Genomic DNA, 27,904 nt, shown 5'->3' on the forward strand with positions numbered 1-27,904 from the left:
GTCCTTTCTCCTTGAGTGCATGTTGCACGCTGGTGGTTCTGGCTTCTCGATCACGATCCCAGCGCTCTTGATGCATATGGTATGAGATCTCGTCATTTGTTACCTTTGGAAATGGCTTGCCCGTGAGAACTCATCGATTTTCTTTGTGGGTGCAGGGACTTGGCCGCATGTCGACACGGGTGGTGGAGTAAGGTAACAGCGTCGTGCATGGGCCCAAAAGAGGCTTGCATGCGTCCACACCAACCCGTAGTCATCAGATCTGCTCATGAAACGCATTATGGGCCATTCTGAGCTTCTACAGGAAGTTTCCTGTAGAAATACAGAGCTTCCTGTAGACAGGCAGCTCTTCCTGTAGAAATTTGCACCTTCCTGTAGAAACTCGCACCTTCCTGTAGAAAATCTGTGTCTTCCTGTAGGAGACTCAATTTATAATGAAAGTGCATATACCTTGAAGAACATAAGCATTCTTGGAGGAGGTGCTGGTGAGGTGTCCCGGCTGCATGATAAGGACTTTTGGCCTTGAGTTGAGAGGCTTCCTCTCCTCCATAGAACACCTGCAATCTGCATGCAAATTTCACATAATGACTTATTGATCTTGTATTTTTTCTTTTTTTGTTTTTTTTCCTTTTTTTTTTGAAAGATAGCAGGGGCGCCTCAATGAGGTTTTCACCCCTACCACCTGCCTTAAGCGCCTCAGAGAGGTTTTCACTCAAGGATCTTTATCTCTTTTTTTTCTTTTTCTTTTTTGAAAGATAGCAGGGGCGCCTCAATGAGGTTTTCACCCCTACCACCTGCCTTGGGCACCTCAGAGAGGTTTTCACCCAAGGATCTTTATTATTTTTTTATTTTTATTTTTTATTTTTTTTTAGATTCTTCAGGGTGTGCCAAAAGCAGGGGCAGGAGCCTTCTCTATGACCAATACTGCCTTCTCCATTGTTTTGATGAACTCTTGTCTTGAGGGAGGCTTCCTGTAGATCTTCAATCGATGCCCATTGACAAGCATGGGAATGGCTTCCTCATCAATGGTTCGAATGAGGACAGATCCATTGTCATGACACTTTTCCACTGAATATGGTCCCAGCCATCTGGTTCTCAACTTCCCCTTGAAATCTTTGTATCTGGAATCATACAACAAAGCCCAATCTCCTGGCTGAAATTGCTTGTCATGGAGATGTTGGTCATGCCACACCTTCCTCTGAAGTTGAACCACTTCTGAGTGAAGGAGGGCCTGCATGCGGTGCTCATCCAGTCCATTCAGCTGCAATAACCTTTCTTGCTGTGCATGGCTGAGATCTAGGTCCAGCTGAGCTGCCATCCTCAAAGTGTTATACTCAAACTCAATGGACAGCAAAGCTCTCTTCCCATAGACCAGCTCATATGGTGTGAAACCGGTGGTGGTCTTCCAAGTGGTGTTGTAGGCCCATGTGGCCTCAACCAGGTGATCTGCCCAATCTTTTCTGCTGCTGCTCACCACTTTGGTCAAGATCCCTTCTAATGCTCTGTTGGTGACTTCCACCTGCCCATTTGCTTGAGGATGATAGGGAGTGGAAGTCCTATGCTTGATCTTGTGATGAGCTAGGAGATCTTCAACCAGGTTGGAGGTGAACTGGCTCCCTTGATCGGTCACCAGCTCTCTTGGGTAGCCAAACTTGTAGAAGATGTTCTCTCTTAGGAACTCGGCCACTTTCTCTTCTGTTGCTGCCTTGATTGCTTTGGTCTCTGCCCACTTTGTCAAGTAGTCAGTACACACAATGATGTAGGATCTTTGCCTCGAAGAGGGATTGATTGGACCCACAAAGTCCATGCCCCACTTCTCAAATGGCTCAAGCGTCACTTGAGGTTGGAGAGGCATCTCATCCTTTTGGGTCGGTTTCCCCATTCTTTGACATTGGTCACACTCACTGACATATCTTCTGACATCTTGATGAAGTGTGGGCCAATAGTAGCCTGCCTGCAGGATCTTGAAGGCAGTTCTCTTTGCTGCAAAATGCCCTCCACAAGGCCCATCATGACAAGTGAGGAGGATATCAAAGACTTCCTCCTCCCTTACACAACGCCTTCAGATCTGATTGGGGCCAAGCTTGAACAGGTTGCCCCCGATCCAAGTAAATGAGGCACTTTTTCTGATGATTCTGCTCTTCTCTTTTGAAGAGAGGTGCGGAGGGAACTGAGCTGAAACAAGGTAGTTTGCTATATCAGCAAACCATGGAGAGAGTACTGAGATAGCAAACAGATGCTCATCAGGCATCTGGTCATCCACCGTCCCATCTTCATCTGCAGACAAATCCAATCTAGATAAAAAGTCAGCAACAACATTTTCTCTACCTGGTTTATCAACAATGGTTAAATCAAACTGCTGCAATAAAAGTAACCATCTAATAATACGAGCATTCACATCTGGTTTATTCATCAAATATCTAATAGCAGCATGGTCAGTATGTACAAAGGTCTGGTAACCAGTAATATAATGTCGGAACTTGTTTAATGCATGGACCACAGCCAAGAATTCCTTCTCGGTTACAGTGTAATTCAGCTCAGCTTTGGACAAGTTTTTGCTAACAAAGTAAATGGCATATGGAAGTTTCTGCTCAACTTGTCCTAAAGCTGCACCTATGGCTTTGTTCGAGGCATCAGTGTCGATGTGGAAAGGTAGGACCCAGTTTGGACCTCTCAGGATTGGTGTTGACACCAACTTGTCCTTTAACTCATTCAAACTCTTCTGACAATCGTCAGTCCACTTAAACTCCACATCTTTTGCCAACAGACCAAACAATGGTGAGGCTAACTTGCTGAAGTCCTTAATGAATCTCCTGTAGTATCCCGCTAATCCCAAGAAACTCCTAACATCCCTGACCTTTTGGGGAGGTGGAACCTTCTTGATTAGAGCAATTTTGTTGGGATCCACCTGTAACCCTTGGCAAGAGATGGTATGGCCTAGCACGGTCCCTTCAGTCATTAGGAATTCACATTTTTCAGGGCTAAGGGACAAGTTCATCTCGATGCACTTGGCGAGGACTTTTCCCAAGTTGGACAATGCTTCCTGGAAGTTAGCCCCGTAAGGAGTAAAGTCATCCATATAGATTTCTACTGCATCATGGACCAACTCTGAGAAGATGCTCAAGACAGCTCTCTGAAAGGTAGCAGGAGCGTTGCATAGTCCAAAGGGAAGGACTCGGTAAGCAAAGGTACCCCAAGGACAAGTGAAGGTGGTCTTATCTTGGTCTTCTGGGCTGATTTGGATTTGATTGTACCCGTTAAACCCATCCAGGAAAGAGAAGAACTTCTTTCCTGCCAGTCCATCCAACACTTGATCTATGAAAGGTAGAGGGAAATGGTCTTTCTTGGTAGCTTTGTTCAGCTCACGGTAATCCACACAGATTCTCCACTTCCCATTCTTTTTGGGAACCAACACTAGAGGGGACACCCATTCACTATCTGAGATGGGGTAGATGAATCCGGCATCCAACAGTTTCTGCAATTCTTCCTTGACTATGTCTTTAAGTGCTGGATTCATTCTCCTCTGAGGTTGCCTAACCGGTTTACAATCCTCTTTGATGTATATATGATGGGTACAGACCGAGGGATGGACTCCTTTCATCTCTTTATAATTCCAAGCAAAAGCATCTAGGTGGTTGGCCAACAGACTACACAGCTCCTTTTCCTGGGAAGGAGATAGGGAGGAGCTGATTTTCAATGCTTTCTCAGGGCCGAACTCCACATTCTTAACTCTGGGAGTGACAGGGTTGGTTGTACAAAGATCCACTAAGGTGCTAGCTTGGGCATCCTCCACCAATTTTTCTAAAGGTAGTGCACTGGTAGGTGGGTTTTGGATCAGAGTCTCAATCAAGTCATCCTCGGTTGGGGGGTTTCTTTTAGTGGTATCTAGGGTACACAGAGGTGCTGAATACACCTCGTCTTCTTCTCCTTCCTCCAACCAGAGTGGTAAATCATGCTCTAAAGAAGGTTGGGCAGGAGGGTATAGGACTAGCTGCTTGGACATGGGACCATTTTTGATGGTCATGTTTCCTGCCCGACAACTTATGTAAGCATCTGCAGTAGCTAACCAAGGCCTTCCCAAGATGAGAGGATATCCAGTAAGCTTGGCCTTTGGTTGCAGAACCAGGAAGTCTGCAGGGTATTCCCAAGAATCGATGGAGACCATGACATCCTCCACAATCCCTTCGGGAGTCACGGTGGAGCGGTCTGCTAATTGCAGTACTGTCGAGGTCTTCCTCAAGGAACCCTGAAGATTGAGTTTAAGCATGGTATCCCTGGTCATCACATTGATGGCCGCCCCCAGATCAATCAAGGTGTGGGGGATAATGGTGCCATTGATGTGAACATCTACTACGGGACTTCCCGGATCTAGGTACTTTGGGCAGATGACTTGTCCTAGCATAAGGTCAGACAGTTGTCCTATGACATTGATAGTTGAGGCATCTTTCTTCCGTCTGCCTGGGTGTTTGAAACACTTCTCCTTAACCAGCTTGTTATATATTGGCACATCCTTGATAGCTTGGAGAAGGGGTATCTTCACACACAACTGCTTGAGCTCTCCCAGAAGCTCATCCTCCTCTGGGTTGGGTTGTGTGGTGGCTGTTAGTCTCTCAGGAAAGGGTGGAATAGGCTTTGGTTCACTCTCCTGATGGTCTTCCTCATCCTCTGGGGGAGGAGGTTGGCGATCTGGAAGAGTCTTTCGAGATCTAAGATTGATCTCCTGGATCTCCACAGCATAGGTAGGGCATGAGGTCTCCCTAGTATATACCTGCTGAGCCTGTCTATTGTTGGGGTTCGGGTTCGGTTGAGCAGGCATCTGAGGTTGCCTTGGAGGAGTAGGAGGTAAAGGCTGAGGTTGAACTGGTGGTGGAGGCAAAATGCCAGGAGGAGTGTTGTATTGGGGCCTCCACCCCGACTGAGGTGCACTCCATTGAGGCTGTGACTGGGCATGTGAATGATAGGAATGAGAAGTAGGTTGAGTAGGGTACTGAGGTGGATAAAACCATGGAGGAGGCATGTGTTGGCTAGTTGAATTGTTTATGAATTAAACATTCAAGTACCACATTAATTGTCGACCAGGGAAAGTCTTTTTATTTCAAAGGCACTGCGTACTGTATGTACTTAAAGTCTAAAAGCATAGAAAGTTGTAGTATACGTAATTCTTACGCTATAACATTACAGTACTTGTTAAAATGAAAGCAATTAATTAAAACTACGAATCTGGAAAGCAAAATAATGGACGCTCTGTTGGCAGAGGATCAGGACCCTATCTTCCAGATGGGGACGTTCAGCACCTGCCCCTGTAACCAGAATTACTGATGCACACTGCACTCTCATTCACCGGTGAGAAACAAACTCAAAGATCAATGAAACAGAGTACTAGTAAAACAAAGAATACCAGAGGTAATGCTATCAAATCCAAACAGAGTACCAAAGAGAAATTACTGCACACTTACACACTTAACAGGAAAGTAAATGGGTGAATCTTGTGAGGAAGGTGGGCCCAATCCCTCTCACAAGATTCCCCAGAAAAACGAAGACGGGATTAAGTGGTCAAAACAGTTTTATATTCATCTGCCAAAAGGATTAAATACAAATAGAGTTCGGACTTGCTGATGTTCTCAGAATCTCAGTTACAGACTGACCATAGACACCGACTAACTCTCGTTTCATGTAGATGTCTCCTCTTTATAGAGGAGACATCTATTACAATAGAATATTACAGCCTGTTCAGTTAACCCATTTTGTCAAAAATAAGCAATTCAAAGTGTTGTTACAATAGTATGATAATACATTCCTTTCTTGAGCTTTAGCTGTTACTCGGCGGGTACTGACTTTGACTGTCTTCTCGGGATCTTCATATTCCTTCGCCATTTCCCCATGTTGTTCATGCTAACTGTGTTCTTCTTTCTTTAGACTTTCCGCTTGATTATGCCACGTCACAATTCTCTAGATAGCTGCCATCTGTTGTTCGTGGCTGTTACAAAATGGCTTGCTTTAGGTAATTGTTGTTGCTGGTGTTGCAGCAACTGCGTAGTTGTTGTTTCTGGTGTTGCAGCAACTGCGTAGTTGTTGTTTCTGGTGTTGCAGCAACTGCGTAGTTGCTGTTTTTAGTGTTACAGCAACTATTCATTATAACTCCTGCAAGCTTAAGACAATTATTTGACAATTTAGTCAGCGTTTTCCAAGGATAAGTATAAAGATATTCACGAATATGAAATAAACAATTAAACATAGACATGCGGAAGGTTACTTCATACCTTGGGGTTAATATGTCATTATAAAATAAAAGCTTTCACTTATGACTGCAAAAAGGGTAATTATACGGCAAAAGATAAGGTCAAAAATAGGTCAATTGTGAGTCCCAACATCCCCCCCAACTGAAGAGATTGCATGTCCCCATGCAATGTCTACTCTGAGTCTGAGTCGGAGAACTGGGACGAACAATGAAGATTACTAAGACAATAGCTGTAGGGAGTAACATCAAACTTGTCTCTGTAACCACAAACAGTTCGCAACTGTTTCCATACTGCTGCCTCTTCTCTGTTAGAAAGTCCAAACTGACCCTTATACTGATCACCCGGCAACCATAAAAGTGGGAACTTGAATTTGTAACCTATCCAGTTTTCTGCACAGATTTGCATGCTTTCAACATACCGAGGTACCCTTGATAATGCTACTTGCAGATTTGCTGGGTTATACGGGTGATATTCTTTCCTTTCTGCGGGGCAGTTATCCCAAAATAATTTATTTGCTTTCACAGCCAATGATGCTTTGGTTTTTATATACTGCTGACAGTCTGTTAGGACCTCTGTTCGCAGTCTCATAACATGATCCTTCATCTTATCATTTTCTATCATTTTTAAATGTTGCAAAATGAAAGTGGCAGCGTTCTGTGGTTCAGCCCGAATCCACAAAAGGCAATTTTGTTCGTTCTGGACGCCTGAGACATAGGCATTTTGCCAGGTGAGCTGATTTGCTAGAAAGGAAATGAAAGCTCTCAGTTGGATATCACCTGCTACAGGTGTCATATTCATGTTTCTTTCTTCAGATACTGCCTCATTATGGAGGTATAATTCAGATAGCAGGTTTTGGTCACTTTTGGGTGCTTCTGCAAAAGTTTTCATAAACTGATCTGCTGTGACCACTTGATAAGTCCTCCCCTCCTTGATGGCCTTCAGCTGAATAAATGCAAGCCTTTCCCTTAAGAATGTGGCATAGTTGAAGGAGGGTTTCCTTGCGGCGAGCATCCTTTGGCATAACTCAAACATCAGGGACATCCTGTGTTTCAGCTCCTTAATTTCTTTATACTGGGCCCTGCACTGTTCCAGTGCTTCCCAGTTCCTATAGGCATGATCAAACCAGGTCCCTTTCAATTGTTCAAATGCTTTCCCTTGGGATTGATGATATTCTCTCCACCATATGCGTTTCACTTCCAGAAAACTTTCTGTTTCTACACATGCATCTTTAACAGTGGGAGGCTCTGTTTGCATACAGGCGTCAACCAAAATCATATGTTCTGTCGAAGTGGGCTGGGATGATCCAGCATCTTTTCCTTCATCTTCCACCAGAACTTCTTCCTCTTGCTGGTCTAATTCATTGTTCTCTAGATTGATTTTGGTGGTCCGGGGTGAATCTGTCTCTTTTTCTTCTTCTGCTCCTTGCTTCAATTCTTCCTTGTTTCCTTCTGAGACTGTTTGCTCTTTTTCCATAGTAGTCTGGGTAGGCCGGGGTGAATCTGTATCTTCTTCCTTTTTCTCCTGCATAGCATCGGGAAGCTCCTTTGTTTGTTCTTGTGCAGCCGCTGAGGAACTTACTGGTTCTTGTGTGTCAGTAAGTTCTTGATCTTGTACAGCTTCAGGTGGACTTACTGGTTCTTGTGTATCAGTAAGTTCCTGTTCTTGGTCTTGCATGTTTTTTGGATGGCCTGTTGGTTCTTGTGTATCAACAGATCTCACTGACTGCATTTCTTCTAAGGATCCTGTTGGTTCTTGTATAACAACAGGGTTCTCTTTCTGCACTTCCTCTGAAGCTGGTTCTTCTATCTGCACATGCTCAGGGTTTTCTGACTGTAATTTTTCTGAAGCTCCTGTTGGTTCTTGTGTGTCAACAGGGCTTGCTGGCTGCGCTTTTTCTACAGATCCTGTTGGTTCTTGTGTAACAACAGGTCTTTCTATTTCAACAGAGAATTGTGAGATTTTTACTTCAGCATCAACAGACTCCTTTGTTTCATTTTCAGCCTCGGGGGCTTCCTCTATTGGTTCCTGCACTAACCTATACCCTGCCTGAGCATATATCTCACCACAGCTTGTACACAGATATTCAATATCTTTGCTTTTCTCTGCTGCCGAGGCTGCTCTTGCTAAAACATGCAGACTGAATTCTTCTTGATATGCCTCCTTGATTCTTATTATCTCTTCCTGGTAATCCTGAATCTGAGCTTTCAGAAACTCGATTTCCTCTTGCAGGGCGGGTATAGTAGGCTGATCCTTTGAGACAGTAGATTCCAGTGGAGGCAGAGGTTCTGCTACGTCAATTTGGTCAATATTTCCCACAGGTGGTTCTTGTGTGTCACCTGGGGTAGTGGATGGTTCTTGTGTTGCAGCCACTTGCTCACTATCATTCTGGGTGTCGGCAGTTGGTTCTTGTGTATTAGCTGTCTTAAGATATGATGCCATGAAGCTATGAACGCTCTGCATCTCAGCCTCTGTGGGTGAGGGAGAAGGGTTTCGGGAAGTGGCCGGAGTACGGGGTTTTAAAACAATGGATGGTGGGCTGGAGGGATCAGGGGATCCAACTACTGCCGATTTTCGTTTTGGTAAAAAGGCAGGGAATTGAGGTGTTTTTCTCTTCCTGCTGGCTCTTGTGACCGGAACAGTAGTCGGGGTGGTGGGTGCTTTGGTCGAAACCCTCGTTCTTCTTCTTTTTACTGAGGTTTTCTTTGCCTGCTGCTTTTTTCGTTTAAGCTGCATAATTGGGATATTATCTTCAGAATCATCAGTGGAGATACTGAGTATGGGGGCGGGAGAATTGGTTCTTTTGGGCGACACAGTTAATTCCACTGCTTCTTGTTCATTTTCTGTAACATGCAGAGGTATTTGTTGGGATTGTTCGGGGGTATGTTCTGTCTGCTGAGGGTTTTCCGAAGGGGTTTGCTCAGGGGTGTCATCCGTTTGTTGAGGAGGCTCCTGGTCTTGCTGAGGTATATCCTCAGCTTGACGAGGAGTTTCCTCTTCTTGATGAGGACTACCCTGCGCAGGCTGTGGACTTCTTTCCTCCAGATGGGGATTAATGGGGGGTGGAGGGATGTTCAGAGGAAGAGCTCTGTTAATCAGCAGTTGAACTAGGCGATGGTGTTTTAGGGAGAGGGCTGGATTCTTCGCTTTCATAGCATATCGTGCCATATTTTTAAGACAACCCAGCAAATAATATGGCATATTCAATAATTGACCATTTCTTAAGTGATTTAACAGAACGAAGTCATGCTGGTAGATTACCTGGTAACGACCTTCGCATGTTAGATACTGCTTGACGAATTCGGCGACTCTTGGCCATGGTTGAGGTAGCGACCGCAATGCTACACCTCTGCCCTTGGTTTCTACTTCCTCGCCCGGACGGAGAAAGTCTTGCTGCGCGTTCAGAATCAAGTGCTTCCTGCTGAACCATCTCGTACCAGTGGTTGGGAGTCCGGTGACTTCGGCTATGAATTATTCCGTAACCGGAACTTGAATTCCTTGGACGGCAGAGAATCCTTCTGTCAAATTGCATGTGAATTCCAGGACTTGCTGCTCATCAAAGTCCGGAAGTCGCCTGAAATATTCTATCCATCCAGCTTGCAAGAAAATTTGGTAAATTTCCGGGAAAAGCTCCAGAACTGCTGTCGCGCCTGGTTCATGAGTGATAAGGGTTCCTCCCATGGCTATTGTTTCGGTAAATCTTCAGAATTCAGAGCCGAGCAACCGATTTTTAACTCAGAGTATACATCACAATTGGTAACATGCTGTAGTTTTTACATACAACCGGGAGAATTAAGGGTGGCAGTGGTTGGCGTGGTTATCCATTATGGAAATTGCTTTGGTAACCCCCCCTTTCCTACGTGTGAATGATATGATTGGGGAATGTAATCATTTGATGGACCTATCACCCTTTTTCCGCTTATCTATTATTTAATGCTTATTCATAAACGTGCGTACCTTCGTCCTTTACCTTTTTGGATCGCTGCGTCAAAAAGTCTTTTCTCGTCTGCTGTCAAATTATAATCATTACCGCGGATCTGAAAGCACGGGAATATGATAATGACGGGAAGTGACGGTGAGGTTCTGTAATCATCACGAAAGGTGATATGTTTCGTGTGGAAAGGATATTTCGGATCAGGGAGCACTGTCGTGGCACCGAGATTGGTGTTGCAGCCGCAGAGAATTACCGTTGGGCAACGGGAAGTGGTGGAATAATGGAACTAGTGTTACAGCAACAGGAATAATGTTGGGACAACGGGAAGTGGTGTTGCAGCAACGGGAAGTGGTGTTGCAGCAACGGGAAGTGGTGTTGCAGCAACAGGAAAGTGGTGTTGCAGCAACAGGAAATGGTGTTGCAGCAACAGGAAATGGTGTTGCAGCAACAGGAAATGGTGTTGCAGCAACAGGAAATGGTGTTGCAGCAACAGGAATTCGGAGTCCGCCCTATAGTTTCTTTTGAAACCTTGCTCTCAGCTACTTTCCATGCTACATCTGCAAAATCTGGAAATATAATATTGTAATCCTTGGCAGGATTTATTAGTTCCTAAAAAAAAAAAAAGTTCTAATCCTAATAATTACATAAATAATAGAAATTCAAGTGTTCTGAGGGACGGCAAGTTCCCCTGGAAAAGAATATTGTTTTATTGCCATGCAAGTGGCTTTAAAGTCCTCTTTGGAAACCGGCCGCTGATACAACCGAAGTCGGTAGCCATTCACCAACAGTGGTGTTCTGCTTCCATCGATTGTTACTAGTCTAACTGTTCCATTTGGGAAAACAGTATCCACTTCATACGGTCCCAGCCATCTTGTTCTCAGCTTCCCTTGAAATTTCTCGAAACGTGAGTCGTAAAGAAGAGCCCAGTCACCTTTCTGGAACTGCTTTTGCTTAATGGTTCTGTCATGCCATCTGCTCCTTTGTTGCTGTATCATAGTTGTTTGGTGGACGGCATCCAGTCTTTTCTTGTCCAGTTCCTGCAACTGCTGCAACCTGGCTGTCTGTGCATCTGTTAAATCAAGGTTAACAGCTAAAGCAGTTCTTAAGGTTTTAATTTCAAATTCTACGGGAAAAATAGCATTCTTTCCATAAACCAATTCATAGGGTGAGAATCCTGTCGTGTTTCTCTAGGTAGTTCTGTAGGCCCAAAGAGCCTCGGGCAAACGCTGAAACCAGTCCCTTCTATTCTCCTTTATTATTTTTGTTAGGATAGCTTCTATGACCTTGTTTGTGCTTTCCACCTGCCCATTTGCTTGGGGGTGGTAAGGTGTGGTCATCTTATGTTTGATATGATATTTCTGAAGCGTATCTTTGAAACCGTGGGAATTAAAAGGAGGTCCTCCATCAGTGACTAATTCTCTGGGTAGTCCAAATCTAACGAAGATTTCTTCAAATAGGAATGTTAATACTGCTTCTTCATTAGCTTTGATGAGTGCTTTGGCCTCTACCCATTTAGTCATGTAATCTGTGCATACTAAAATGTAAACTCCTTGATTGGATGGAGGGTTAATGGGACCTACAAAATCTAATGCCCATTTCTCAAAGGGTTCGAGAGTTACCTGAGGGTTGAGTGGCATTTCATCCCTATGGTTGGGCTGGCCCATTCTTTGGCAGCTGTCACAAGCCTTCACATATTTTTTTGCGTCTTTGAAAAGTGATGGCCAGTAATATCCCATTCTAAGTACCTTGTGAGCTGTTCTTTTATCTGCAAAATGTCCTCCACAAGGACCATCGTGACAAGATTTCAATATGTCATAAATCTCATCTTCCCCAACGCATCTCCTGATTTCTTGATCTATCCCTGTATGGAACAGACACCCGCTTATCCAGCTGTACCTAGCACTTTGCTGGATGATCTTTCTTCTTTCTCTGTGTGATAGGTGGGATGGCAATTTTCCTGCAACTAAATAATTAGCAATGTCTGCATACCAAGGTGAGTGAGCAGATACTGCAAATAGATACTCATCAGGAAAAGAGTCATCTACTGGAATATTTTCATTGGTTTTTAACCGAGAAAGAAAATCAGCAACTACATTTTCTTTTCCTGGCCTATCTACTATTGTGATATCAAATTCCTGTAATAGTAATAACCACCTGGTGACTCGAGCATTAGTAATTGATTTATTCATTAAATACTTGATGGTCGAGTGGTCTGTATGCACAAAGGTAGTATAGCCAGTGATATAGTGCCGAAATTTATTAATAGCATAAATAACTGCTAAAAATTCTTTCTCGGTTACTGTATAATTTAACTCAGCTGGTGTCATGTTTTTGCTAATGAAATAGATAGCATAGGGGAGGTTGTTTTCTTCCTAACCCAGGACAGCTCCAATTGCCGTGTCTGAGGCATAAGACGAAATGTGAAAGGGCAATGCTCAATCGGGTCCTCTCAAAATAGGAGCTGTGGACAACTGATGCTTAAGTTTATTGAATGCAGTCTCACAGTCATCAGTCCACTTGAATTCAGCATTTTTCATTAATAACACAAACAAAGGGGAGGCTATTTTAGAAAAATATTTAATAAATCTTCTGTAATAACCGGCATGTCCTAAAAAACTTCTCACCTCTGTTTGTGTTTTGGGGATAGGAAGGTTCTGAATCACTTGAATCTTAGTTGGGTCGACTTGGATTCCTAAAAATGAAATGAAATGACCTAATACAATGCCCTGATTCATCATCATGTGGCACTTTTCAGTGCTCAAAGCGAGGTGTGCTTCAATACACCTCTTGAGTACTTTTTCAAGGTTTTGCAGGGCATCTTCAAAGGTCACTCCATAAGGAGTAAAGTCGTCCATGAATATTTCTAATGAATCGTTTAACATATCAGAAAAGATTCCTATCACCGCTCTCTGAAATGTCGCTGGAGCATTACACAACCCAAATGGCAGTACTCTATAGGCAAAGGTTCCCCATGGGCTGGTAAATGTGGTTTTGTCCTGATCCTGGGGTGCAATCCTGATTTGGTTGTAACCACTAAACCCATCCAAGAACGAGAAAAATTTCTTACCTGCTAAATTATCCAATACTTGATCAATAAAAGGTAAAGGGAAATGATCTTTTTACGTTGCTTTATTTAATGATCTATAGTCTACACATACTCGCCATTTCCCATTCTTTTTTGGTACAATTACGAGTGGAGAAAACCACTCGCTGTCAGATATTGGGTATATAAATCCTGCATTTAGGAGTTTTTGGAGTTCCTCCTTCACAATTTCTCTGAGGTTAGGGTTCATTCTTCGTTGGGGTTGGCAGACTGGTCGGGATCCCTCTTTAATATATATACGATGAGTACATAATTCAGGGGAGATTCCTTTCATGTCTGTGTAGTCCCATGCGAATGCCTCTTTGTTTGCTTGGAGTAACTTTATTACTTTCTGTTTTTCATCCTCAGTCAAATCAGGATTTATATTCAGCGTTTTACCAGGTTCGATTTCAACTATTGTGCTCTTGGAAGAGTTACCTAGTGCTGTTTGGCATAAGTTTTCATCATTCATATTCTGCTGGGATTCCGGTTCTAGGATTGCAGCGAAGTGATTAGATGTTTCTGGGTTAACCGAAGAGGGTTCAGAAATAAAACTACTAATTAGCTCATCTTCGGTGGAGTCTTTAAAGGTCAAAGCTTGTCCAACAGTTAATATTGGTTGGGTTTCCTCATCCTCATAGTCTACCCATATAGAATTATCACTGTTAATCATGGGAGTGGCATGGGGATAGAGGGTCAGCTGTTTAGTTTCTTGTCCATTGGAGATGGTCATCGATCCAGATCTACAGCTGATGAAAGCATCTGTTGTAGCCAACCAAGGTCTCCCTAGAATCAACGGATGACCCCCCAACTTTGTTTTGGTTTGTAAGACCACAAAGTCAACCGGGTAGTTCCATGATTCTACAGAGATTATAAGGTCTTCAATGACCCCTTCAGGTTTGATCGTAGAACGGTTAGCTAGTTCTAAGATAGTAGGAGTTTCCCTGATAAAATTTTTCAGTTGGAGCAATTGAGCTGTTACGAGAGTCATGATGTTTATTGCAGCTCCTAAGTCTACTAAAACTTTAGAGATGAAGGTTTTTCCGGCCTGGACTGTTACCGTAGGATGACCAGGGTCACCATACTTGACAGGATAATCTTTTTCAGTCATTAAAGCAGTTAATTCCCCCATCACATGAACTGTGAGGGGGTCTTTAGCCTTCCTTCCAGGCTTCTTTACACAGATGTCTCTAATAGTTCTAGCGTATATAGGAACATCCCTCAGTGCTTGCAATAGTGGGATTTTGACATACAAGTTCTGTAACTCTCCTAACAGATTGAAGGTAGGCTGTTCAGGTACTTTAGTGAGAGCTAATCTTTCAGGGAATGGTGGGTCTACCGTTTGGTCATTATTGTTAAGTGCTGTTTCTACTGTTTCAGTATTGTGGTTAGCTGGTTTCTCTTTTCTAGTTTCTTCTTTATCAGAGTCCGTGACATCATCTATAATAGGTTCAACTATTCTCCCTGAGCGGAGATGAATGTCATTACATTGCAGGGGAGGAATAGACTGACTCTGAATGTCAATAACTTGCAAGGCTTTATTATTCGGGTTAGGGTTAGGTTGTACAGGTAGCTGTGGTCTCATTGCCTGATTGTTCGGAGGATTATTAGGTGGTAAGGAAAGAGATTGTTGTTGTTGAGGAAAAGGTATCTGTTGGGCTACCCAGTTTGGGTTCCATTGATTAAAGTATGGTTGCTGGGGGGCCCAAGGATTCCACATAGTAGGGTCAAGAAAAGGTTGCTGCATAAGTGGAAAGTTCATTGTGTTGAAGGGTGGGTATTGCATTTGATTCATGGGTGGGTAAAAAGGAGAACTATTATTCCAACGATTGAATGTTGTATTAGAGCTCGTACCTTGTCTTTGCGGCCATTGCCTCCTCTGAGTCATTAGATACACCGCTTCAGCTTCTTCTTCAGTTGTTTGCAGTGCTGCTTTGATTCCAGGCAAAGAGGGGCATTGATGTGTTTCATGATCCTTCTCGCAGATTGTGCATATAGGCATCCTGTCCAGTGGGAATTCTCTAAGTGGATGTTTCTCTCTGCATTTTGAACAGAAAATCGCCAGCGCAGCTTCTACTTCTGCCTATTTCTTCTTGACCTGCAGAGAGTCAATCTGTGAAGCAAAAGAACTTAGCATTTCAGTTTTAAATTCTTCTAATAAGTTACCTATCTCTGCTCTTGTTGCTCCTCCACTAGCTGACTTTTGAACCCTTGAATACACATTATCTCTGCCTTTCGATCTGCCTGCCGCTCCCCTTGAACACCGCATACAGAGCTTAATAATTTCATCAAAGGGTTCTTTAGAAATGTCCCCTTTTCCAAGCATGTTCAGCATGTCCAGGCAATCATCTCTTACCCCTTTTAGCAGTATGGTCTTCAAAATATCTTTGCTCATATTAGGATGATCAGACCGCTGCAGATTATACTGTAATCTTTCCACGAAATCTTCTAAATTCTCGTCCTCTTTCTGGACCATTTTAAACAATTCTTCCTTTCTCTCTCTTGTCCGACAGTAGTCTTGATACTTAGCCAGAAATCCCTCTTTCATTTGGTCCCAGGTGGTGATTTCCTGAGCTCCCAAGCTCATAAACCACCTCAATGCGTTCCCTTTTAGTGTTGCTGGAAACAATTTCAGCTTCTGATTAGGACTTATGTAATCATAGCTTCTACACAGTATGTCGAATTCGAAGAGGAATTCATCCGGATCTTCGGAGGACAACCCATGGAAATTGGGTAATGCCGAGAGTGGAATATTTTTCATGGGAGTCATTCCTCTCGGAAGTTCCCCAATAGGGAATTCCAGGGTAGAGAGCGAGTTTTCCCCTCTCCCTTCTGTTCTGTTATCCTCCATCGCGATTTTCCTTGAATCACTTGCCTTGTCTTCTGTGTCTTCTGTTTCTTCAGGTTCCTCTTCCGGTTCCTCGGTGTACTCTGGTGCTTCCAGCTTCCTCTCAGGTCCTATCACTTCCTCCGTCTGCTGGTCTGTTTGTAAGGAGTATTGGATCTGGGGTCTCCGGGAACTCGTCCTCTGTGATGCTTCGGCCTTAGAGATGATTTCGTCAATGTAAGTCTTCCTTCCTCCTTTGCCGCCTGTAAAATTAGGTTTCTTGCGTCCTCTCATACACCTGTTATTTTCACAAAGAAACCATTAATGCTTTTAGAATTCTTTAGTTGCCTTCCCCGGCAACGGCGCCAAAATGTTGGCTAGTTGAATTGTTTATGAATTAAACATTCAAGTACCACATTAATTGTCGACCAGGGAAAGTCTTTTTATTTCAAAGGCACTGCGTACTGTATGTACTTAAAGTCTAAAAGCATCGAAAGCTGTAGTATACGTAATTCTTACGCTATATCATTACAGTACTTGTTAAAATGAAAGCAATTAATTAAAACTACGAATCTGGAAAGCAAAATAATGGACGCTCTGTTGGCAGAGGATCAGGACCCTATCCTCCAGATGGGGACGTTCAGCACCTGCCCCTGTAACCAGAATTACTGATGCACACTGCACTCTCATTCACCGGTGAGAAACAAACTCAAAGATCAATGAAACAGAGTACTAGTAAAACAAAGAATACCAGAGGTAATGCTATCAAATCCAAACAGAGTACCAAAGAGAAATTACTGCACACTTACACACTTAATAGGAAAGTAAATGGGTGAATCTTGTGAGGAAGGTGGGCCCAGTCCCTCTCACAAGATTCCCCAGAAAAACGAAGACGGGATTAAGTGCTCAAAACAGTTTTATATTCATCTGCCAAAAGGATTAAATACAAATAGAGTTCGGACTTGCTGATGTTCTCAGAATCTCAGTTACAGACTGACCATAGACACCGACTAACTCCCGTTTCATGTAGATGTCTCCTCTTTATAGAGGAGACATCTATTACAATAGAATATTACAGCCTGTTCAGTTAACCCATTTTGTCAAAAATAAGCAATTCAGAGTGCTGTTACAACAGTATGATAATACATTCTTTTCTTGAGCTTTAGCTGTTACTCGGCGGGTACTGACTTTGACTGTCTTCTCGGGATCTTCATATTCCTTCGCCATTTCCCCATGCTGTTCATGCTGACTGTGTTCTTCTTTCTTTAAACTTTCCGCTTGATTATGCCATGTCACAATTCTCTAGATAGTTGCCATAACACATATTTCATTAAAATTGGAATATTTTTATTACAAGAACATCACTAGAACTAAGTTATTTAGCTATTTTGAAATTCTAAATCCACTATTTAATTCTAAATTTAATGAAATACATGTTCCATCTGTTGTTCGTGGCTGTTACAAAATGGCTTGCTTTAGGTAATTGCTGTTGCTGGTGTTGCAGCAACTGCGTAGTTGCTGTTTCTGGTGTTGCAGCAACTGCGTAGTTGTTGTTTCTGGTGTTGCAGCAACTGCGTAGTTGTTGTTTTTAGTGTTACAGCAACTATTCATTATAACTCCTGCAAGCTTAAGACAATTATTTGACAATTTAGTCAGCGTTTTCCAAGGATAAGTATAAAGATATTCATGAATATGAAATAAAAAATTAAACATAGACATGTGGAAGGTTACTTCATACCTTGGGGTTAATATGTCATTATAAAATAAAAGCTTTCACTTATGACTGCAAAAAGGGTAATTATACGGCAAAATATAAGGTCAAAAATAGGTCAATTGTGAGTCCCAACAGCATGGACCAAGAAGGATGAGCAGGGGGACCCCAAGAAGGCATGGGAGTCGATTGGTTGGGGTTATAATAAGCTTGTGGTGCCCCTTGCATCCCCTACTGATAAGGTCTAGATCCTTGTGGCCTCCTTTGGTTGAGGTAATAGAGAGGCTCTGTGGGAGCTTCGGTCCCTTGGTACATGGCTTTAAACCCAGGCAAGGTTGGACACTGATTTGTTGGGTGGTCCTCCTCACAAACGAAACACACTTCAACCGAATGCAATGGGCATTCGTTCTTAGGGTGTCTTCTGGTGCACCTAGGGCAGAAGACAGCCAAGGCTCTCTCAGCTTCCTCTTTCTTCTGCTGGATCCTGAATGTGTCCAGCTGCATGGCAATGGTCTGTCTCACCTCACTCTTAAGATCTTCTAATTGGTTTGTAAACTCATGTTTGGAGAAAGGGACACCGGTGGAGAGGAGATTTCCTCTACCTCGTTTCCTAGCTGCCCTGGAATGATTTCTAAACACAGTTTTGATGTCCTCATAAGGCAGTTGGTAAATGTCCCCCCCAGCCAACATGTGAAGGGTGTCTAAGAGATCTTCAGGGACTCCTCGGAGTAGAACCAACTTGAGGGATTCAGGGTCAAGTGTGCACCTAGCCTGCTTATAGCTAAGTTGGAACCTCTCCTCATAATCCTCTAAGGACTCATCATTCCCCATGGTCATCTGAAAGATCTTTCCCTTGGTTTCCTTAGACCTACAGTAATCCCTATACTTGGTATTGAAGGCTTGCTGCATTTGAGCCCAAGTAGCGATGCTATTCCCAGGTAGTCCCATGAACCAGCGTAATGCTGCGTCCTTAAGGGTTGAAGGGAAAAGCTTCAGCTTTTGCTCATCTTCAGTATAGTCATAGGTTCTACAAAGGACAGCAAACTCAAACAAGAAGGTATCAGGATCCTCAGTGGTCAGTCCATGGAAGTGAGGCAAGGCGGAGGGGCTAATGTTCTTCATTTTCATCTCTCCATTGGTCTCTCGGATGGGGAAAGCTCCTTCTATTCTCTCATCTTCTCTTCTATTATCAGCCATGGCTTCAGATGGAGTGGTCTCTAACTCTTCTTCTTCTATAGGGTCTTGGTATATCTTAGGATGTTCACCTATAGGTTCCTCTGGGTCACTGTCACCAAAGAAGAGAGAAGGGTGACTCAGTGATGTGGTGGGGGTGTTTGGTAGGAATTTGCCTGATCTATCCCGGTTCCTACGAGGCATGAAATGGAAAGGACTTTTCTTCTTCTTTTTTTTGTGCTTTTGCTTTTTCTTTGGTACCTGCAAAACTGAAACAGAGTGATCTACACTAACTATATTGCTCAAATGAAATTTGCGGAATTGGAAAGCTAATTGTAGGAAAGCAGGAAATATTAATCTAGGAAAGCAGGAAATGCTAATCTATGAAAGCAGGAAATACTAAGCTAGGAAAGCAAGAAATATTAATCTAGGAAAGCAGGAAATGCTAATCTATGAAAGCAGGAAATACTAAGCTAGGAAAGCAAGAAATACTAAGCTACTTTTGCATAATGGAAATGAAATAAACTACTGAGCAGAAGTAAGAGTACGAAAGTAGAAGAAAAGCAACAATTACTAATACTCTGATGCTTCCTCGGCAACGGCGCCAAAAAGATGGTGAGCTCCAGTATTGTAGCAATAATGCTACAACTCCTGGGGCTTCCTGTCTCTCATTTTATCAACCCGGTAGTTCGTACAAACTTGGAAGCGACGATGCTATATGCACAAGTACTAGCTCTTGTCGCAGCTGTCACTTGGTCAGCTGGCACAAGTCCGCTAGGGCTCAAGCCAACTTCTATAGGCTCTCAGAAGAAGCTTGCTAATTGATGGACGAAAGCTATTCTCAAAGGAAAACTACTCTACTTGACAAAATGGACTGAAAGCAAATCAAAGCATGTAAACCTAGGAAACCCTAATTTAACTAGTCTAACCTCTATAATGCAAAGAATGTGAATGAAACCTCTACCAATGCTGCTGTTACCTCTAATAAGTGAAAATGCATGGATCTAAGCTGCTTGCATCATAAAAGACATGTTTTTGTATTTTTCCTTTAAGTGTATGGAATGATTGTGATTGAGTGCTAATTAGGGTTTGGTTGTGCAGATGGGATGGAGAAGGAAGGAAAGCGTGGGACAGGTTGGGGAGGCTAGGAGAGGTCCCTAGGGATCCTTAGCATCCATCCACAGAGGTTCCTCGCATTCAGATGCTCAGCAACCGAGTGAGTGGCCTCCTACAGGATGTCTGCAGGGGATCCTACAGGATACTCTGGTTTCTACAGGATGTCTACAAACGGCTACAGGATGACCTACCGTGAGTGTTTGGCGTGATGGAGGAGTGATGAAATGGTAGGGGGAGATGTGTAAGGTAGGAATGAGGCTGGTGATGGCTCAGAAGTGGAAGAATAGGATGGGAAGTGAGTGTAGGGAGTAGGTTGGAAGGTAAAGGGCTATGTCAACGAAAGGGCTAGAGAATGAAGTTACGTGAGGAGTGAAAGACTTTGGGAGATAACAGAGCGGAACAGAGGGCAAAGATGTGTTTGCATGCGTGATCAAGATGGAGGAGAAGGTAATGGAACGAGAGAGAGCAGTGTAAGTGAAACAAATGCTTATGATTGTCACCAAACCGAAAATGCATTAACCTAAACTACCTGTGCTTGTAAATTCAATGAACAGCAATCCAAAACGCGATGGAGAATGTGCATGAAGCTGTGATGAAGGAGTGTGGTGCAGGTGTGGATCATGTGGAAGCATCTAACATAACGTGACTGTGTTTGCAGCAATCATGAAATAAAGAAATGCGTATTTTTGGTGGCTGGTATAGGCTGCACTCCAATCTCCAAACGGAGATGGCAGTGGAGACTTCCTCAACCTTTTTTGCTGGAGCTCCAATGTATTATCAACCTGCTAATCTAACTAAACAACCAAAAGCAATTCAACCATAAACCAGTCCTATCTATGCTCATGAAAAAGACTAATTCAACAACCTGTAATTCAAATTGCATGTGAAAATGAAAACTCAGAGTGCTGAAACGAAATGCAAACAACACTACAGCAGAGGGGATCTATGGCTCTCAGGTTGGGCCCTAACCTGAGAGCTATAGTCTCCTTAAGAAAACTCAGAGCTAGATCAAAATCTACCTTCTTTATTCATAATCTGATGTCATGCCAAAACTGGCTTACAACAAGAACTAACACCGAGCTGTGCTCCAAAATTACAATAGTAATGCGAAAGTTTCAACAACCTATCAAAGGCTACGGCCTCTATACTTATGCAAAACAGTGATCCAACAAGTGTCCTTGATTTTAGGAGCTCGGTTGTCCAACTAGAGTTTAACTGCTGATCCTGTAGGACAGTCATAAGTGTTGTTCCTGTAGAACAGTTGTAACTGCTGTTCCTGTAGAACAGCTGGCTGCTTCTAAGCTCGGAGGGGAGATGGATTGGAGCTCGGAGTTCTTGGTGGGAATCACGAGGAATGTCCCCAAGACCGTGGACATCCACTCCTAAAAACCAGCAGTGCCACCTCGTTGTCTCCTTGTCTCCTTTTTCGTTGTCTTTTGCTCCCTTTTAATGCCAAAACCTGGAATCATAATGCATTAGTCACGTAGATAGAGTGCCTACCCTTTTTCCTACAAACAACATGAACAAACTAAGAAATGCATGCATAAGCAATAAAATATGAATGGTTTGAGCAAGTATAATAGGCCAAAATGAGCCCAAATTGTACCAAAATTGGGGCTCATCAATGCTCCACCAACCTGTCCACAGCAGCAAAAGCTTCCTCAAGTGTTTTAATCTTCTGCCTCTTCACCTCATTATGTGCCCAAGGTTTGAATCCAATAATGAAGTTGAACACCTTTTCCCTCTCCGCCATGTCAGGAAGTTCCAGAACCGCACTTGCAAACTCCCGCTGATATGTCTATAGGTTCCCTGTCTACTTAATGAATTTAATCTTCATCCTTGCTTCCCACATTTCATCCTGAGGACTAAAATGAGCCTGCAAAGCTTTCTTCATATCATCCCAAGAAGTAATGTCATCAGCACTGCCATTGGCAATCTAATCCATATATCTTCTCCACCACATCTTAGCATCTTTTGTCAGGAATTGAGAAACCACTTTCACCTTTGTCTCATCATCAGATAGACTCGAGTGTTCCAAGTATTGCTCCATATCCGAATCTACACTGGCGGTACTCTTCCAACCGCACTATAGCGAGGTGCGGCACTACCAACCGTTTTCTTTTCACCAATACTTACGATTGTATACTACGCCTAACATTCCATACTTAGTTTATTTTTCATTACCAAGTATTATCTTTTTCCTTTATATAGTGAAAGCCCATAACATTCACATAAACAACATTATACAACAGAAATGCACAACAGTATAAAGGGAAGGGAAACTCCCTGCAATATGAGTCTGCCCGAATCAATATATATAGTCTTCTTTTATAAGTACAAGTTAAATCTTGGGAAACCCCAAATTTACACTTAGCCTGATTTCCAACTTCGGCAAACTTGGTTTCCCAGCTCGTCAACGTCTCCACATGGTCGCTGCACGACTCACCAACCCTTCGTTCACCTCATCAAATGATCGTGTTGTTTGCCCAACTTGGGCGTGCCTCGTCGTAACCAAGTTGCCACACACGGGCGCCTCCGCATGAGTCACACCTCTGTTCACAACTCCAACACTTCACCATTTCCAACGTTTCGTCATGCACGGCGTGGCCTACCCAAGTCACCCATCCACACGATTCTTCATTTTGTCGTGCACAGCGCACCCTCACTCGGCCACCCGTCCGCACATCCACCCATTCACCCAAACTCGTTCTCTCGAACAACTTCACCTAAGTCGCCACACGACTTCAGCCGAGTCGCCACACGACTTCACCCGGTTCGCCCGAACGACCTCACCCAGGTTGCCACACAACTTCACCCGGCTCGCCTGAACAAATTCACCCGGGTCACCCAATGACCTCACCCGGCTCGCCCGAGCGACTTCACCCGGGTCCCCGACGACCTCACCTGGCTCACCCGAACAACCTCACCCGGTTCGCCCGAATGACCTCAGCTGAGTTTCCTACCCGATGACCTCGCCCGAGTTCTGCCTGAACGACCTTGCCCGAGTTCTCTGCAGGAGTTTCCTGCATGATTTTTTCGCCCGAGTTTCTCACCCGACTTTTCTGCACGAGTTTTTCACCTCAGTTCTACCTGTCTTGCGGGCTCATCCACGCACTACATAACTCCTTTGATCAAACTCATGATGATCAAATGATGCCTTTGCCTCCACAAACGCACGCCAATATATATGGGTGGTTGGCTGGTTATGTCACCCGGTCGACCTACGCCCAATGCCCAAGCTGACTCATTTACAATGTGTTGTCTCGCCCGGGAGGAGGGTCGGCCCACCCAACTCGTGGGAACCCCCCTCAACTCACCCAACACCCTATAACTCATCCAAGGTTCATTTACTTCGCATTTCGCACAAGTCCTTTGGGCGGTGGAGTCGCCCTGCCCGTCGCACGGACCACAAGTCCTTACATCCTCCCCCACTTGAATTCATTGGCATCCTCGACAATATCTCATCCCAGCAACCATCCGCCACCAAGATCATCATACCAAGGCATACACCCCATTGGTATGTCATATATCGGAAATCATCTCAATCCATGATCATCAACCACCCTGTCACAATCTCCTCATGCTGCTCCCCATCGTGGAAGGTTGGCCCCTCCATCTCAAGCTACATGCTTCCTACAACATATCGTGTCGACCTCATCATGTATCATCATTGTGTGAACTGCTACCATGATACTCCAACATAATGCTAACACATCTATTTTGTTTCATCATGTCAACCCAATGCTAACACGCATCTGTACACTGAGCTCCCCCATGTTTGAACTAGTTGGGTAGCTAATCCAACTGTCATGCCCAAACCATGAGAATTCACATCCTCATGCCATCATCAGTCATTTCTCAAAAAATCCTATCACATCCTCAACTCGATCAAGAATCCAACTCCATACAAGTGTAAGCCATGCTCAGGTCCATGAAGTAGTCTCCATCTCATTTGCAACATGCTGTCCATGATGTTTTCTATCCAACATCATCATCCATCTACAAAACATCCATCTCCTCAAAGTGAATATCATCTCATCAAAATCCGACTCTCGATGTGCCACATCCAGGTCCATGAAGCAACCTCCATCATCTCTGTTATGTGCCATCCCTCAAGTCTGCCATAGAAACAAGTATACACCTGTCTCATCTATCCATGTGCTACCCATGATCATAGATCAATCAACTCCCATGTGTCAAAAGTGGTTGAGTCTCGGCTCAACCCATGCCCAAGTGTTTCCACTAAGGCATCATCATCGTTGTAACTCCATCACTCAAAAGTGCCTCATATCGATCATCTAAGTCCACCATATATGAAGTCTCCAAAAGTCACAACAATCTCATGTCATCATGAACTCCATGAGTCATCTCCGACCAACATCCCAGCAAGCATACAAGTCTCAGCCCAAAGGTCTCTGCAAGATGCATAAGCTCTCCATGTAGTAGGAATGCTCCATAGTTTGCTCACCACTCCATCCAAGTCCATGGTCTTGTTGTACAAGAATGCACAACATCCCCATCGGCTCATAAATAATAAGTCTCCATGTCACACTAGCAAATCCACCTGCACAACATCCTTGCGTCGGTACTCCTCAGTGGATGCCCATAAATGACACCTCTGCAAGTGCTCCTGCATAATATCCCTGCATGAGACTGCCATGCTCCATGTCTCCAACCTGATGTCCATGACTAAGTTGCCCATGCAGTCCAACCAAGTAGACCCATCACAACAATCGGTCATCCTCATCCAAGTCTGCAATCTTCGGTCTAGTGAACTCGGTCACCCAACCATATCATCATCATCATGAGTCCCTTCCATCATAGCTCCCCCACTAAAGGTTCCACCTGTTAGCTACCTATACCTATAGGTTTCATTTTTCATGATTGGCAGGGGAAGTGCCAATATTATCTACTTTGATGATTCAAAGATCTCATATTTTTGGGGAAAACACATATCTACAGTTGGTTGATGTTGTCCTACTTCTGAATGGGTGATCCAACAGTCTAAGCTGGGTCATGCCATATTTCAATTTTTTGTTGTAGACTAGAGAAAGAAATCTGTCCAAACTGTTCAATCTTGGCAGATAAGTAGTTAGGTAGAGAATGAAGGTTCCCAACTGTTTAATCTGGGGCCTTGGAAGTAATAAGGCTAGCCTTAGATAGAAAATCAAAAGGAAATGCCAAAGGAAAAGAAAAGGCACATGGGGGTTTGCAAGTCTAAGTGCACCCTCCTTGAAGTAACAAAAAATGCTAGGCAATAGAATGGGTAGGTAGATGGGGTTGCAGAAGCATGATTTCTTTCATATCACTGGCCTAAGCAAAGGAAACACATGGTGGCCAGTGCAGATCTTCCTATTCAGCAGTTTTGTAGCAACAAAGTGAAGCATGTCTAACTTCCCAATCATCCCCCATCAAACTCCTTGCTAACATCCCAATACCACCTTTGTTCATAAGGGAAGTCAAACTCTTTTGTTGATTCTTGTTTCATAAGGAGCCACATTTCTTGTGTGAAAATCTTTTCATTTTGATCTACTCTCCTAACTAAGTTTGTTTCCTAAAAAACTTAGTCTTTGCTTCCTCTCTTCTATATCTCCCATCCAATACTAACTACTAACTCTATCTATACTTAACTCCCTATGTTCCCCTTTCCCTATTACTATAGCACTATGGTGTATAAAAACCCCAAAAATATGTATATTCCCTTTCCCTTAGGCAATATAGCCTTATAGTTTCAAAGGGTGGAGCACCAAAAGATTTAGGCGCAAGTTGCAAAAAAGCGCCAAAGGCGAAATCTTGGGATTAAACCAAGATCTGCTTGGTTTAATAGCCTTAACCCATTTTTGCGAATAAACTCCAAAAACCCATTTTGCCTATAAAACGCTGCAAAAACCCATATTTTTCTTGATCTCCAAAGTCCCGCCTAGGCGCGCTTCTCGATAAAAATCATTAATTTAATATCAGCACCCCGCCGTATCGCCCAATCACATCAGTGCCCTGTCGACTGTCGGATTCGGGCCCGCCCATCCGACGGCTCCCTGCGATTTCGGACCGCTCCCGATGGCGGTACGTTACCTCCCGAAAAGTGTCAGACCATGACGTCAGGGCAATGGCACGCGTCGCTCCCAGGTTGTATCGGGAGGCCGCCTGCCAAAACCGCTCCCGTACTATAAGCGGTCCGATGGAACCACTTACCGCTCTGGTAATTCCGCCACACGTCACCCATGCGTCACCATTACGTCACTGCCACCTCAGCGTCACATCAACGCCCGACCCGCCATCGCTCCAAGTTGTCCGCCACGTCCCCCATCCACGTGGACCACTCACGGGCCGCCACGTCACCTTTCCGTACCCGACCCCACCCAATGACGTCATGCTGACATCATCCAAAAAACGCGCCAAAGCCCAAAATGTCCATATTTGGCCAAAAATCACGGTTTTTTCGCACTTTTCGACAAAAGACCACTGTGCTCCCTGCATGCAATTTCACGACCATTTCGCCGCCAACCTGCTGAAACTCACTCCAGAGCCGTGGCCGCCTACAAGTCAACTCGAACCGAGCCTCTGCCATTGCGCTGCTACCAGGTATTTACTACATTCTTCCTGCGCCTGGTCTATTCCATTCTGCACTGTCAAAACACCGTAAAACTGCCAATTTCACCGGGAAATTAAGCTACATTGCCCTGCAACTAAGTCAATTGCCCTCATATTAGCCAATTGTGCCCAGTTGTACCTCAGTTACCCTGTCTTCACTGCAAATCCTCCAAGTTTATATCAACCTACTGCGCAAGCATTGCATTTGCCCGCAATTCGCTAAAATTCTGCTTAAAACACACAAAAACCATGGAAACTCCAGTTGCATTGAATGTTACACCTCTAAATGCCCCACAAAGAGAGCTAGAGTGGCTGCCCTTGGCTGACAGAGACTACCAAATGGCAGAGGGGATCCCAGATTATAGCAAATACCACATTCATGTACTCAATGATCTTAAAGCCAAACATCTCAGTGGGAATGATATCCTAGGGATTTGGGACTCCAATTTGCCTATTTTCAATCTCCCTCAAGTCAATATCCTCCCAGATTTGATACATCGATGCAGTGCCAACTATGACCCATGTCAGAGAGCTGTCCTCAATCCCTCAGGCTCAGTTTTGTTCCATATCACCCCTGAGGCCATAAATCAAATGCTGCACTTTCATACTACAAAGCCATTGACTCCTCTCTCCATGATGGATTTGATAAAGAAAGGAGGCAAGCTGTCCAGTGCCCAAATTTTAAAGATCAATCAATTATTCATTCAATCAGGCTCTGAAACTATGAGGACTCCTCCCATTGGAAATGTATATCTCAATGAGTTGGGCAAAATGCTTGTGGATATGATCAGTTATGTCCTGGGATACAGAACATCTGAGGATGTTGATGAAACCATTCTGGCCATGATGTCTATCTTCTCCCCTGGAAAGCCTCCTGCTGTTCACTATGATTATGCTGCCTACATTGCCAATAAGATTCATGAGCAATTGATGAATCTAGAGAGGGAAAGGATATTTAGATACACTTCTTACATCTATCACTTGTTTCTATTCTATCAGCCTGATAGCTTCCCTATTACTCTCAAGAAGTTTGATGCCCAAGGGAACCAAAGGTCTGTAGTATTTTGGTCTTCAGTTTTCCATCACATATCTTTTTCACCATATAACTACTGTGAATTCATAGACCTGTTTATCCATCCAGCCATGTCCTTGCTATTGAGTGCCCCTCCTCCAAGATTAATAGATGAGATGCAAAGAATCCTTCAGCTCTCAAAGGCCTACAGCATTGGGGATTGGT

Source organism: Pinus tabuliformis, chromosome 5_1 (assembly GCF_031772625.1).
Source record: "Pinus tabuliformis cultivar Carrire ecotype Pingquan chromosome 5_1, CPIR1, whole genome shotgun sequence".
In the NCBI taxonomy this organism is placed as follows: domain Eukaryota; kingdom Viridiplantae; phylum Streptophyta; class Pinopsida; order Pinales; family Pinaceae; genus Pinus; species Pinus tabuliformis.